The sequence below is a fragment of the Pseudophryne corroboree genome, chromosome 1 (assembly GCF_028390025.1).
Source record: "Pseudophryne corroboree isolate aPseCor3 chromosome 1, aPseCor3.hap2, whole genome shotgun sequence".
Taxonomy (NCBI): Eukaryota; Metazoa; Chordata; class Amphibia; order Anura; family Myobatrachidae; genus Pseudophryne; species Pseudophryne corroboree.
This window is the reverse complement of record NC_086444.1, coordinates 281,704,440-281,713,453: the sequence shown is the minus strand read 5'-3', so window position 1 is coordinate 281,713,453 and position 9,014 is coordinate 281,704,440.

The window sequence follows — 9,014 nt, the reverse complement described above, 5'->3', positions numbered from 1 at the left end:
AGGTAATGGTGGAAATGATGGTCCTCCTTCGCAGGCAGGGAATCATGATTATCCCGTACCTGGACGATCTCCTGATAAAGGCGAGATCCAAAGACAAGCTGGAGCAGGACATTGCACTCTCCCTGACAGTGCTGCAACAACATGGTTGGCTCCTGAACCTACCGAAGTCACAGTTGAATCCGACGAAGCGGCTGTTGTTTTTTGGGATGATTCTGGACACGGAATTACAGAGAGTTTTTCTTCCAGAAGAGAAGGCTCTGGAAATTCAGAGTTTGGTAAAACAAATTCTGAAACCAGCGAGAGTATCAATTCATCAATGCACTCAGTTGCTGGGCAAGATGGTGGCGGCCTATGAGGCCATTCAATTTGGCAGATTCCATGCCAGAGTGTTTCAGTGGGACCTATTGGACAAGTGGTCCGGATCTCATCTGCACATGCACCAGATAATAGTCCTATCCTCCAAGACCAGAATCTCGCTCCTGTGGTGGCTGCATGGTTCTCACCTCCTAGAAGGATGCAGGTTCGGGATCCAGGACTGGATCCTAGTAACCACGGAGATGCGAGTCTCCGAGGTTGGGGAGCAGTCACACAGGGGGAAACTTTCCAGGGAAGATGGTCAAGCCAGGAAGTTCGTCTACACATAAACGTTCTGGAGTTAAGGGCCATTTACAATGGCCTTCTTCAAGCGGAACGTCTTCTTCACAACCTGCCCGTCCTAATACAATCGAACAATATAACAGCAGTAGCGCACATAAACTGCCAGGGCAGAACAAAGAGCAGGGCGGCAATGGCAGAGGCCACAAAAGTTCTCCGCTAGGCGGAAAGACATACAAGCGTTCTGTCGGCAGTCTTCATTCCAGCAGTGGCAACTGGGAAGCAGACTTCCTCAGCAGACATGATCTCCGTCCAGGAGAGTGGAGTCTTTATCAAGAGGTCTTCACAGAAGTGACAAGTCTTTGGGGAATTCCTCAAATAGACATGATGGCGTCTCGCATCAACAAGAAACTTCAGAGATATTGTTCCAGGTCGAGGGATCCTCAAGCAATAGCGGTGGATGCGCTGGTAACACCATGGGTGTTTCAGTCGGTGTACGTGTTTCCTCCACTTCCACTCATTCCAAAGGTGCTAAAGATCATAAGAAGAACAAAGGTTCAAGTGATCCTCATTGCTCCAGACTGACCAAGTAGGACTTGGTATCCAGATCTTCATGAATTGCCTCTTCCTCTTCGAGGGGATCTGTTACAACAGGGGCCGTGCGTGTACCACGACTTACCGCAGCTACTTTTGACGGCTTGGCGGTTGAACGGCAAATCCTAGCCCGAAAGGGTATTCCCAAGGAAGTTATTCCCACACTTCTTCAGGCTAGGAAAGGAGTGACGTCTAAACATTAGCACCGTATTTGGAGGAAATATGTGTCTTGGTGTGAATCCAAGAAGGCTCCTACGGAAGAATTTCAGCTAGGGCGTTTTCTCCATTTCCTGCAAGCAGGTGTGGATGCGGGCCTAAAGTTAGGATCGATTAAAGTACAAATTTTGGCCTTATCGGTTTTCTTTCAAAAACAATTGGCCTCCCTTCCAGAAGTTCAGACTTTTGTGAAAGGAGTTTTGCACATCCAACCTCCATTTGTGCCCCCAGTGGCACCATGGGATCTTAACGTGGTGTTGTATTTTCTTCAATCCCACTGGTTTGAACCTTTACAGAAGGTTGAGTTGAAATTTCTCACGTGGAAAGTGGTCATGCTGTTGGCCTTGGCATCCGCAAGGTGGGTGTCTGAGTTAGCGGCTTTGTCTCACAAGAGTCCTTATTTAATCTTCCATGAAGATAAAGTGGAGTTGAGGACTCGTCAACAATTTCTGCCGAAGGTGGTTTCATCGTTCCACATGAACCAGCCTATTGTGGTACCAGTGGCTACTGACGCCTTAGCGGAGTCGAAATCCCTTGATGTTGTCAGGGCCTTGAAGATTTATGTCACCAGAACGGCTCAACTTAGGAAAACAGAGGCTGTATGCTGCCAAAAAGATTGGAACGCCTGCTTCCAAGCAGACTGTTGCACGCTGGATCTGTAATACGATTCAGCATGCTCATTCAACGGCTGGATTGCCATTACCGAAATCAGTAAAGGCCCACTCTACCAGGAAAGTGGGCTCTTCCTGGGCGGCTGCCCATGGAGTATCGGCATTACAACTCTGCCGTGCAGCTACTTCGTCGCGTTCAAACACTTTTGCGAAATTTTACAAGTTTGATACCCTGGCTGATGATGACCTCATGTTTGGTCATTCGGTGCTGCAGAGTCATCCGCACTCTCCCGCCCGTTCTAGAGCTTTGGTATAAACCCCATGGTTCTTGAAGTGTCCCCTGCATCCTCTATGACGTCTTATTATGCTATTTAAAATACACAGTGGCTATGGGGATAAGCAAGCTGTGGGCACCGTGTGGCACATAGCAGGCCAGACTCGATCACAGAACGAGTTCACAAAATGGCTGCTGCTCGTGACCCAGCACCTTGTGGAAACCCACAGCTATGGAGCAAGCGGCGGCATAAGTTTTGTATGAATCAGGGCAATTCTGTAGGAGTGTCACATTACGCTATTTCAAATAAACAGCGGCTATGGGGATAAGTGAGTTCTGGGCAATGTACAGTACAGGTACATAGTCCCGTAGATAAACCAATAAATAAAAATAGTGTATACAGATACAAATGAATGTGTTAAAGCTATGGTCCACTGACATTAGAGATATGTGAGTGTCCAAGTCCCATAGCCAATACAGCATAAGCAAAACCAATGGGAAGAGATCACTGCTTAATGTACATTTACACATGAACATGTGTCTCTGTCACCAGGCATCATAGCATAACAGTGAGGTGTGCAGCGCCCCATGCTCAGAATCCCAGGTTCGATTCCCAAAGTGGGAATGTTTTTTTGTTGTTGACATTTTATAAAAAATTTTTTTTTATAACATTCATACATTTATTAACCTTACATTCAATAGAATTCTGCGCACAGGAATAGACTAGCTTCCATAACTAACTGTCTGAGCTTCTGCTGCGCAAAATCCAAAGCACAGTACTCTACAGTACTTCATATGTTATACAGAAAGCACTTACAGGGCCTCCATAGTCCCCTTCCCCAACCAAAGCAACAATGGTATCAGCCCTTCATTTACATACTGTGTTGTCAATCCCTGTTTGTGAAATGAGCTGTCTCCCAGGGAAGGGGGTGGGGGGAGGGGGGGTTAACCAGGAGAGTGTGTAGTTTGTCTACAATACTGTGTGAATGCTGGGCTTCAGGGACACTGTAGAAAATATTCATTCTCAGTATGAACCCCCAAAAAAGTGTATACAGATGCAACTAATGTGTTAAAGCTATGGTCCATTGATGTTAGGAATATGTGAGCGTCCAAGTCCCGTAGCCAATACAGCATGGCTACGGGACTTGGAAGCTCACTTAACCCTAACATCAATGGGCCTAATTCAGACCTGATTGCTAGGCTGCATTTTTGTACAGTCTGCGATCAGGTCTGAACTGCGCATGTGTATGCACCTCAATGTGCAGGCGTTTTGGTCCACAGCGCCGGGGAGCACCAGGATGGTGCGAGAAAAGCAATCGCACGGGCAATTGCAAGGTGACTGACAGGAAGAGGCCATTTGTGGGTGGCAACTGACCGTTTTTAAGGAGTGTTCTTAGAAAAACAGGAGGGACCAGGCATTTGGAGGGAGGGTTCCTGACATCAGCTCCGGCCCTGATCATCACACTGGAAGAGTAAGTCCTGGTCTGTGCAGAGACTGCATAAACTTCTGTTTGTGCAGCTCTCCTGCACAAGCGATCGCACCCCTGCACAGCGATTTCCCCCTTCCCCTGTAGGCAGCGACTACCTGATTGCAGGGATGTAAAAAACACACTCTAGCAATCAGGTCTGAATTAGGCTCAATGGACCATAGCTTTAACATGTTCGTTTGCATCTGTATACAGTGCACTATTTTTATTTATTGGTTTGTCTGCGGGACTTGGACGCTCCCATAACCCTAATGTCAATGAACCATAGCTTTAACAAGTTTGTTTGCGTCTGTATACTCAATTTTTATTTATTGGTTTGTCTATGGGACCTCATTGCCGCAGTGTAATTTAAATAGTGTAATGAGATGCTCATACAGGATTGCCAATACAGTGTACAGTAAAGTAGTTCTTGCACTACAGGGTATTTCAATGGAGACCACACGCATGCGCAATGGTGATTTTAAAAAAGTGACATCTGGTGGATGATCGCAGGTATTACACTCAGCGGTAACACTAAATGCCTTGCTAAGTTCTGTGAGCCTCCCTACGACTAGGCACGCCGCCTTGCACCCAGGCACGATGTGACTCCGTGATCGGGACTAACGCCATAGACAGCACAAATGAGCGAGACTCCATCTGTATGCTGTTATAATTGCCAGAAAACTCTCTACAACTGTCACTGAAGTATTGCTAATATTGCATAACCATAGGAAATAGTCATTAAAAATGTAAATCATTTTATTAATACTGATCATCAACATTATATATTCCATGTTCTGTAGCCTACAGTATTTACAAATTTGTAATGACAGATCGGCCTGCCTATTTCACATCAATGTTTGCGGCATGTTTGTAAACTACATTGTGACTTCATCCCATTCCTAACAGGTTACTAATGTATTATTCCCCTTCAAGTGGAGATACAACAATGCCCTCATGTTTAACAGCTGCTGGACACATGTTGCAACATCTTCAGCCATGTGCAGCTATTGTGCGCAGTGTTCCATTCTAAGATAACTCCCATTCCCACTGTGAGCCCCCAAGATGTGTTATTATCTGCAACATCTTTTCTACATAATGGATAGGTTACTGAAGAAGACATAACTGTGGCACTAGCCAGTGTTATTGCCATGCTGACTCTGACAGACTGCGGATTTGTTATGTACCTTACTCTCAGCGGCTGTTGATCCCTATGAAGAACGATAGTGCAAGATTTTTCAGCAATAACAGTTGCCTTTCATGGAACCACACTGTTCACTAGTATTTAGCTACTACCTAGACTTGATCTCAGTAGTGCATAGTTGTTATAGCCTAAGAGTGAGGATGTGTCTGGGAGACTCGAAGCTTTGGGGTCACAAACAGGAAAAACAATACAGACAGCATATTCAGCAGGACAGTTCAGAAGGCAAGAGAAGCGCACTGAATAGATGCAGGCAGACTTCAGTCGGATGAGAACTTAAACATAGAATAGCAAAATCCTCAGGAACAGAAAGGACAGGTAGTCCATGTAAAACCACCAAGGCAGTGAATGCAGTAAGTGCATTTACAGATGTGTCCTCATACATCTTGCCTCAATACACCACGCAGTGGGAGGTGCCTGGCGTGTGTGAGCTGACAGATGCAGTGCAACTCTGTTAGCGTCAGGCATCTTTTTTTGCTGAAAATGCATCTTATTCACATTGCTAAGTGAATATGATGCACAAGCAGACTCTGCTGATTAAAATCATATGCCTATAGTCTGTGTGCATATCCGGCTGTAACTAGTTCTTTTTTCTAAGATTAATGATATTGGTAAGGGTTAAATATAACACTTATTTACAATATAGATACTTACTACTATAACTTGTGTACTATTTTAGATGCTAACTAGAGATGTGCGGCGGGCATTTTTCGTGTTTTGTGTTTTGGTTCTAATTCCACTTTTGTGTTTTGGTTTTGGCTTGGTTTTGCCAAAACCACCCTTTCGTGTTCTGGTTTTGGATCTGGATGATTTTTGGGGAAAACCCCCCCATAAAAACAGCTAAAATCACAGAATGTGGGGTTAATTTTGCTCCTACGGTATTATTAACCTCAATAACAATCATTTCCACTCATTTCCAGCCTATTCTGAACACCTCACCGCTCACAATATTGTTTTTAGGCCAAAAGGTTGCACCGAGGTTGCTGGATGACTAAGCTAAGCGACACAAGTGGACAACACAAACACCTGGCCCATCTAGGAGTGGCACTGCAGTATCAGACAGGAGGGCAGATATAAAAAAAGGCTCCAAACAGCACATCATGCAAAGAAGAAAAAGAATTGCAATGAGGCAGTTGTATGACTAAGCCAAGTGACACAAACAATTGGCCCATCTAGGCATTGCACTGCAGTGGCAGACAGGAGGGCAGATATAAAAAAAAAAGGCCCCAAATAGCACATCATGCAAAGAAGAAAAAAAGGTGCACCGAGGTTGCTGTAGGCCTAAGCTAAGCGACACAACCACCTGGCCCATCTAGTAGTGTCATGCAGTGGCTGAATGTCGAGAGTGGGCCGCAATTGTTCGGTCCACTGACAGCATCTCCAGCACGCTCCAGTCACTTTAAAAAAAAATCTGCAATTGGTGGACTTATACGGCAGTACCCCAGGACTAATACAGCAGTACCCCTGGACTCATACAGCAGTGTCAGACAGGATGGAATTTTTCAAAAACTAGGCCCCAAACAGCACCACATGCAAAGATGTCAAAGAGGTGCCATGAGGTAGCTGTATGACTAAGCCAAGCGACACAAACAATTCCAACTGGAATTATACATCCAAATCACTGGAATTAATTGGCAAGATCACTGTAATTAATAATTATAAATCACTGAAATTAATTGGCAAAATCACTGCAATTATGCGTCCAAATCACTGGAATTAAATGGCAAGATCACTGTGTAATTAATAATTATAAATCACTGGAATTAATTGGCAAGATCACTGTAATTAATAATTGTAAATCACTGAAATTAATTGGCAAAATCACTGTAATACATCCAAATCACTGGAATTAAATGGCAAAATCTTGCTATCGCCAGCCTAGTGAAGTGGAATCTAGATGGGATTTGTTACCGGGTACACAATACCTCCATCAATTGTCTAAATCCCAATACACTAATGGCGGATACCAGACGCACGTCTAACACCAAAATAAGTGTCAAGGCCTCAGTTATGAGGGCTTCCATCGTCATGTGAAGCTGAACCACTAGTCATGAACATAGGTCAGGGCCTCAGCCGTTCCTTGCCACTCCGTGTCGTAAATGGCATATTGGCAAGTTTACGTTTCTCCTCAGACGATTTAAATTTCTTTTTTTGGTTCTTTTTACTGAACTTTGTCTTTTTGGATTTTACATGCACTCTACTATCACATTGGGCATCAGCCTTGGCAGACGACGTTGATGGTATTTCATCGTCTACCTGTATGTCAGGGCTAGTGGCAGCAGCTTCAGCACTAGGAGGAAGTGGTTCTTCTTGATCTTTCCCTATTTTATGCTCAAAATTTTTGTTCTCCATTATTTTTTGGGAGTTATATGAGACAATATGCGGCACAGGAATGACTGGAATGATTGATGAGACAGGACACTACCACTGGTCTAATGCAGAACAACACAATAATACTTTAAGAGACTTGTGGTTGTTGTTATAATTATTATACGGCAGCAGTGGACATATAGCAGCAGCATATCTCGTCACTGGAATGACTAATGAGACAGGACACTACCACTGGTCTGATGCAGCACAACAGGTTGTTGTTATAATTATTATACTGCAGCAGTGGACATATAGCAGCAGCGTATATCGTCACTGGAACGGCTGATGAGACAGGACACTACCACTGGTCTGATGCAGCACAACAGGTTGTTGTTATAATTATTATACTGCAGCAGTGGACATATAGCAGAAGCGTATATCGTCACTGGAACGACTGATGACACAGGACACTACCACTGGTCTGATGCAGCACAACTAGAGATGTGCACCGGAAATTTTTCGGGTTTTGTGTTTTGGTTTTGGATTCGGTTCCGAGGCCGTGTTTTGGATACGAATGCGTTTTGGCAAAACCTCCCTGAAAATTTTTTGTCGGATTCGGGTGTGTTTTGGATTCGGGTGTTTTTTTTTACAAAAAACCCTCAAAAACAGCTTAAATCATAGAATTTGGGGGTCATTTTGATCCCATAGTATTATTAACCTCAATAACCACAATTTCCACTCATTTTCAGTCTATTCTGAACCCCTCACACCTCACAATATTATTTTTAGTCCTAAAATTTGCACAGAGGTCGCTGGATGACTAAGCTAAGCGACCCAAGTGGCCGACACAAACACCTGGCCCATCTAGGAGTGGCACTGCAGTGTCAGACAGGATGTCAGATTTAAAAAATAGTCCCCAAACAGCACATGATGCAAAGAAAAAAAAAGAGGTGCACCAAGGTCGCTGGATGGCTAAGCTAAGTGACACAAGTGGCCGACACAAACACCTGGCCCATCTAGGAGTGGCACTGCAGTGTCACACAGGATGGCACTTCAAAAAAATAGTCCCCAAACAGCACATGATGCAAAGAAAAAAAGAGGCGCAATGAGGTAGCTGTGTGACTAAGCTAAGTGACCCAAGTGGCCGACACAAACACCTGGCCCATCTAGGAGTGGCACTGCAGTGTCAGACAGGATGTCAGATTTAAAAAATAGTCCCCAAACAGCACATGATGCAAAGAAAAAAAGAGGTGCACCAAGGTCGCTGGATGGCTAAGCTAAGCGACACAAGTGGCCGACACAAACACCTGGCCCATCTAGGAGTGGCACTGCAGTGTCAGACAGGATGGCACTTCAAAAAAATAGTCCCCAAACAGCACATGATGCAAAGAAAAGAAGAGGCGCAATGAGGTAGCTGTGTGACTAAGCTAAGCGACCCAAGTGGCCAACACAAAAACCTGGCCCATCTAGGAGTGGCACTGCAGTGTCAGACAGGATGTCAGATTTAAAAAATAGTCCCCAAACAGCACATGATGCAAAGAAAAAAAGAGGTGCACCAAGGTCGCTGGATGGCTAAGCTAAGCGACACAAGTGGCCGACACAAACACCTGGCCCATCTAGGAGTGGCACTGCAGTGTCAGGCAGGATGGCACTTCAAATAGTCCCCAAACAGCACATGATGCAAAGAAAAATAAAAGAAAATAGAGGTGCAAGATGGAATTGTCCTTGGGCCCTCCCACCCACCCTTA